Source organism: Sapajus apella, unplaced genomic scaffold (genome assembly GCF_009761245.1).
Source record: "Sapajus apella isolate SASKATOON/1434 unplaced genomic scaffold, GSC_monkey_1.0 scaffold34, whole genome shotgun sequence".
Taxonomy (NCBI): Eukaryota; Metazoa; Chordata; class Mammalia; order Primates; family Cebidae; genus Sapajus; species Sapajus apella.
In genome coordinates this window covers 8,683,082-8,690,180 of record NW_022436974.1, presented here as the reverse complement: position 1 = coordinate 8,690,180, position 7,099 = coordinate 8,683,082, and positions in this window count along the sequence as shown.

The following is a 7,099-nucleotide window of genomic DNA, read 5'->3' as shown; positions in this document are numbered from 1 at the left end:
TGCTGGGATTACAGGCATGTGCCACTTCACAGGGTTCTTAAAGTTCTTTAGCTATGCTTTTGGTATTTTGTCTCTGTAGTACTCAGGGTTGTTAGTCGCAAACAACAAAACTGACAATGGATATTAGGTAGTTCATGCTGATGCTAAACTTCCAAGAACAATAGTTAAAATTATGGGGCAGAACCACCCTAAATAAGAAACAAATTCTACCACTACTTTCCCTACTAATGCTGTTAGATCGGTGCAAAAGTAATCGCAGTCTTTTCCATTAAAAGTAAAAACCTCAATTGTTTTTGCACCAACCTATGGTTTCCCTCCAAAGCTGAATGATTCTGTCCAACCCAAACCAGCAAAATGTTTTCCATGCAGGGCCACCTTTCTCACGTTGTTCACTTCTCTGTAAAAATCTCATGTGGGTGGGTCTGCAAGTAAGGCCAGGTCACAGGTATCTGTGCTACTTGCAAAGGACACTGAAGAACAGAACAGAAGTTTCTGGGTTAATTTTGGGGAGACAAAACTCAAACATCAGAAAGATCCTCAAATACAATAAGATGTTATTAAGACAGGGGCAGAGCAAGATGGCCAAATAGAACACTTTAGCAATTGTCCCTTCCCCACCCCTGCAGGAACAACTATTCATAGAAGAAAGCACTTTCATAAGAATCAAAAATCAGGTGAATGATCACAGTACCTGGTTTTAACATCATGTCAAGGAAAGAGGCAGAGAATGTGTGTGCTTGGGGGAGAAAGGGCAAAATGATCATGGAACTTTGTACTGGAATTCAGTACTGTTCTGTTCTGTCATAACGGAAAGCAACACAGGGAAGAATTTGGCAGATGCACAGGGAAAGAGCAGTTAGACCAGCCCTCACCAGAGGGGAATTGTCCATCGAGGAAGAAGAGAGAGAGACAGAGACACACACACACACAAAGAGAGAGAGAAAGAGAGATTATGGTAAAAAATTATACAAAGAGATAATAACAGAAAACTTTCCAAACCTAGAAAAAGGTATCAATATTCCAGTAAAAGGTTATAGAATACCAGGCAGACAACTCAAAAGACAACTACCTCAGAAATTTAATAATCAAATTCTCAAAGATAAAAAATAAAGAAAGGTTCTTAAAAACAGCAAGAGGAAACAAACGAATAACATATAAAGGACCTCCAAACTGTTTGGCAGAAGACTTCTCAGTGGAAACCTTACAGGCCAGGAGAGAGTGTCGTGACCTATTTAAAATGCTGAGGGAAAAAATATTTTATCCTAGAATATTATATCTAGTGAAAATATCTTTTAAACGTGAAGGAGAAATAAACACTTTTCCAGACATACGAAATTTGAGGGATTTCATCAGCTGAGGAGAGTTCAATCTGAAAGAAAAAGACATTAACAAGTGAAAAGAAATCATCTGGAAAAAAAAAAAAAAACCTCACTGGTAATAGCATGTACACATAAAAAGACAGACCATTGTAACACTGTAATTATGATGTGTAAACTACTCATATCTTGAGTAGAAAGACTAAAAAGATGAACCTATCAAAAATAATAACTACCAGCAACTTGTTAAGACATAATATAATAAGACAGAAACAACAAAAAGTCAAAAAGTAGAGGGATAAAGTTAAAGTAGTTTTTATTAGTTTTTCCTTCGCTTGTTTGTAGTTAAGGTGCCATCAGTTTAAAATAATGGGTTATAAGATGTTATTTGCAAGCCTAATAGTACTAAGCAATATTAAGAGGAAAGTTTATAGCAGTAAGTGCCTACCCCACAAAAGTAGAAAAACTTTAAATAAACAATCTAAAAATGCATCTTAAAGAATTAGAAAAGCAAGAGCAAAACAAACTCAACATTAGTAAATATCAGAGAAATAATAAATATCAGAGAAGAAGTAAATGAAATTGATACAAAAAATATAAAAGATCAATGAAATCAAAAGTTGGATTTTTGAAGAGATAAAATCAACAAACCTTTTGGCCAGACCAGGAAAAAGAGACCCAACTAAATAAAATCAGATAGGAAAAAGAAGACATTACAGCTGATACTGCAGAAATTCAAAGGATTATTAGATTATTTAAAGGATAATTAGAGGCTACTATAAGTAATATACATGACAATAAACTAGAAAACTTAGAAAAAATTGATAAACTCCCAGACATATACAACCTACCAAGACTGAAGCATGAAGAAATACAAAATACCAAACCTGAATAAACCAATAAGAAGTAATGACATTGAAGCCATAATAAAAAGTCTCCCAGCAAAGAAAAGCTAACCCAATGGCTTCACTGCTGAATTCTACCAAACAGTTAAAGAATACCAATCCTACTCAAACTATTCCAAAAAACAGAGCAGGAGGGAATACTTCCAAACTCACTGTACAAGGCCAGCGTTACCCTGATACCGAAGCCAGACAGAGACATATCAAAAAAGGAAAACTATAGGCCAATATCTCTGATGAGCATTGTTGCAAATATCCTCAACTAAATACTAGCAACTTAATTCAGCAACAGATTAAAAAGATCATTCACCATAAATGGCCAAATGGAATTAATCCCAGAGATGCAAGAATGGTTTAACATTTGCAAATCAATTAATGTGATACATTCCATAAACAGAATGCACAACAAAAACCATATGATCATTTCAAATGATGGTGGAAAAGCATTTGATAAAATTTAGCCTTCATCCACGATTTTAAAAAGCCCCTCAAAAAACTGGGTATTAAAAGCTACATATGACAGACCCATAGCTAGTATCATACTGAGTGGGGAAAAACTGAAAAGCCTTTCCTCTAATATCTGGAACATGACAAGGATGTCCACTTTTACCACTGTTATTCAACACGGTACTAGAAGTCTTGGCTAGAGCAATCAGACAAGAAAAAGAAATAAAGGGCATTCAAAAGAAGAAGTCAAATTATCCTTGTTTGCAGATCATATGATCTTGTATTGGAAAAACCTAAAGACTCCACATGCACACTCACAAAAAAACTATTAGGACTGATAAATTCGGTAAAGTTGTAGGATACTAAATCAAGACACAAAAATCAGTAGCATTTCTATATGCCAATGGTGAAAAACCTGAAAAAGAAATCAAAAAAGTAATCCCATTTACAATAGCTACAAATAAAATAAAATACTTAGGAATAAACTTAACCAAAGTAAAATCTCTCTACCATGAAAACTAAAGGTCGGGGCCAAGATGGCCGATTAGAAGCAATTAAAGTGTGTGGCATTCAACAGAGAAGAATGAAAGGAGTGGGTAAATATAGCACCTTCAACTGAAACATCCAGGTAGGTACTCACATTGGGACTGATCAGGGAACCAGCCTAACCCATGGAGAAAGAAGAAAAGCAGGACAGGGCAGCAGCCCACCTGGGAGCGACACAGAGCTAAGGGAACCCCTTCTCCAGCCAAAAGAAGTGATGAGTGACCGTGCAACATCGGAAACCCCGCTTCTGCCATGCATCTTTGCAACCCTTGGATCAGGACATCCCTTTGTGAACCCACTCCACCAGGGCTATACGTCTGATATACAGAGCTGTGTGGAGTCTCAGCAGAGCTGCTGCTCAGGCACACACAGAGACTCAGGAGCTTTACGTACTACAGCCCCGGGATCCCCTGCAAAGGTAACGAACTCAGCCAAGGTGGGAGGTCCATACATACACCTAGGAAGGGGGCTAAATCCAGGGGGCCAGCCAGCATCAGTTTACAGGCCCATTTCTACGGAACCTCATAAGATGAGACAAACTGACTTGGAATTCCAGCAGCCACCAGCAACAGGGTACTGCCTACCTGAAACAGGATAGAGCTCCCAGAGGGAGGGACAGGCCACCATCTTTGCTGTTCTAGCCTGCAAGCTTTGGAGAGTCTAAATGGACTGGACAAGAAAGGTATTCCCCCAGCACAGCACAGCTGATTTACCAAAACATGGCCAGACTGCTTCTTTAAGTGGTATCCCAATCCATTCCTCCCCACTGAGTGGGACCTCCCAATTGGGGCTTCCAGCCACCTCTGCCCATATGCTATGCCTAACACAGTTCTGATTTCTCCGTGGGATGGAGTGCCCCGTGGGAGGGGTGGTCCACCACCTTTGCTGTTTTGGCTACTCAGCCATTCCAGCCTGCAGGCTTTAGAGAGTCTAAAACAACTGGGCCAGAGGCAGTACCCCAGCAGAGCATGGCTGCTTTGCCAAGGCATGGCCAAACTGCTTCTTTAAATAGGACCCCAATCTATTCCTCCTCACTTAGCAGGACATCCTACCTGGGGTCTCCAGCCACCCCTGCCCCTACAGCTGCCAGAGTTCTAATTTCTCCCTGGGACATAGTGCAAGGCTTGAAGGGATCCCCCAACACAGCACAGCTGCTCTACCAAAGAGCAACCAGACTGCTTCTTTCTTTCCCTCCCTCCCTTCCCTCCTCTCTCTCTCTCTCTCTCGCTCTCGCTCTTTCTCTCTTTTTTTTTTTTCTTCTTTTTCAGGTTTCCCTCTGCCACCCAGGCTGGAGTGCAGTGGCATGATCTTAACTCATTTCAGCCACCACCTCCCCAACTCAAGGGATTCTCCTGCCTCAGCCTTCCACGTAGCCAGGAATACAAACACACGCCACCATGCCCAGCTATTTTTTTTTTTTTTTTGTATTTTTAGTAGAGACAAGGCTTCACCATGTTGCCCAGGCTGTCTCAAACTCCTGAGCTCAGGTGCTCTGCCCACCTTGGCCTTTCAAAGTGCTGGAATTACAGGCGTGAGCCACCATGCCCGGCCAGACTGCCTCTTTAAGCGAGTCCCTGATCCCATTCCTCCTGACTGGGTGAGACCTCCCAAGTACAGTCTCTAGCCACATTCTACTAATGCATTTGGGCCAGCAACAGGTCTGTACTCCCTTGGGAGGGAGCTCCCAGAGCAAGGGGCAGGCTGCCATGTTTGCTGTTTTGCAGTCTTCGCTAGTGATACCTCCAGGCACTGGAAAATCCAACAAGACTAGGGTCTGGAGCAGACCCCCAGCAAACCTCAGCAGAAATTTTAAAAAGATCTTAAAATTTATATAGAACAAAAGACCCAGAATAGCCAAAGCTGTCCTGAGCAAAAGGAAGAAAACTGGAGAAATCTTACTGCCTGATTTCAAATAATGTTACAGAGCTATAGCAACCAAAACAGCATGTAGCAGCATAAAAACAGGCACACAGGCCAATGAAACAGAATAGAGAACCCAGAAATAAACCCACATGTCCACAGTGAACTCATTTTTGACAAAGGTGCCAAGAACATATGTTGAAGAAAGGACAGTCTCTTCAATAAATGGTGCTGGGAAAACTGGATATCCATATGCAGAAGAATAAAACTAAGCCCCTATTTCCCACCATATACAAAAATCAAATCAAACTTCATTAAAGACTTAAATCTAAGACCTCAATCTAAGAAACTACTAAAAGAAAACATTGGGGAAACTCTTCAGGACACAACTGGGCAAAGCTTTCTTGAGTAATACCCCATAAGCACAGGCAACCAAAGCAAAAATGGACAAATAGGATCACATAAAGTTAAAAATCTTCTGCATAGCAAAGGAAACAATTAACAAAGAAGAGACAACCCACAGAATGGAAGAATATTTGCAAACTACCCATCTGACAAGAAACTAATAACCAGAATATAGATTACTATAGCTCTGTAACATAATTTGAAGTCAATTAATGTGATTTCTTCAGTTTTGAACAACTTAGCAGAGAAAAATGTAATGATCCAATTAAGAATGGACAAAAGATCTGAATAGATATTTCTCAAAAGAAGGTATACTAATGGCAAACAAGTGTATGAAAAAGTGTTCAACATCACTAATCATCAGAGAAATGCACATCAAAACTACAATAAGATAGCATCTCACTTCAGTTAAAATGGCTTTTATCCAAAGGACAGAGAATAACAAATGCTAGTGAGAATGTGGAGAAAAGTGACCCCCTGTAAACTGTTGGTGGTAATGTACATTAGTACAACCACTAAAAATGGAGCTACTATGTGATCCAGCAATCCCACTGCCAGCTACATATCCCAAATAAAGGAAATCAGGATATCAAAGAGATATCTGTACTCCCATGATTATTGCAGTATTATTCCCAATAACCAAGATTTGGAAGCAACCTAAGTATCCATCAGCAGACAAATGGATAAAGAAAATGCAGCACATATACACAGCAGAGTACTATTCAGCATGAAAATGAATGAGATCCTGCCATTTGCAGCAACATGGATGGAACTGGAGGTCATTATGTTAAGTAAAACAAGCCAGTCACAGAAAGGCAAACTTCACATGTTCTCCCTCATTTGTGGAAACTAAAAATTAAAACAATTGCACTCATGGAGATAAAGAATAGAACAATGATTACCAGAGGCTAGGAAGGATAGTGGGGAGGGGAGAGAAAGTAAGGAAGGTTCATGGGTACAGAATATATTCAAGGGTGCAACACAGCTGTTGCCTTGGGGATTTTCTTTTGCTATCATCCAGGGAATTCCCTTTAACTCTCTTGAGTGAGGTCTCTCCCTTGGATTCCATATCTTGCCCTTAGTTTACTCTTTACTTAATGAGTACATCCTCCTTTAGCTTTCTGAGAAATGATGCATAGAACGTAAATTTGCTGGGATCTTGCTTGTCTGAAACTGTCCTTATTCTAACTTCAAACTATATTAGTTGTTAGGGTACAGATTAGAGTTTGGAAACAATTTTCTCTAAGAACTTTGAAGACATTGCTCCATTTTTCTGCAGTTTAACTTGCTGTAAGAAGTCTGATGACATTCTGATTTTCAATCCTTTGTAAGCTTTTTAAAACAGTCAGGATGTGTCTAAGGTCTACATGTTCCCAGTGTTCCAAAATTTCGTGATGATGTACTCCTGCATGAGTCTACTTTAATGTGGGATGCTGAGTAGTTGGTGGGATTCATTCAATCTGGAAATACGTCCTTTCATTCTGAAAAATATTGCATTATTTATTTGGCAATTTTCCCCTCCATTTGCTCTGTTTTTTTTCAGGTATTTATATTATTCAAATGATACACATGTAGACTGTATGTTTTCTCTCTTATGTTACATCTTCTTGTTGTTGTTCTATA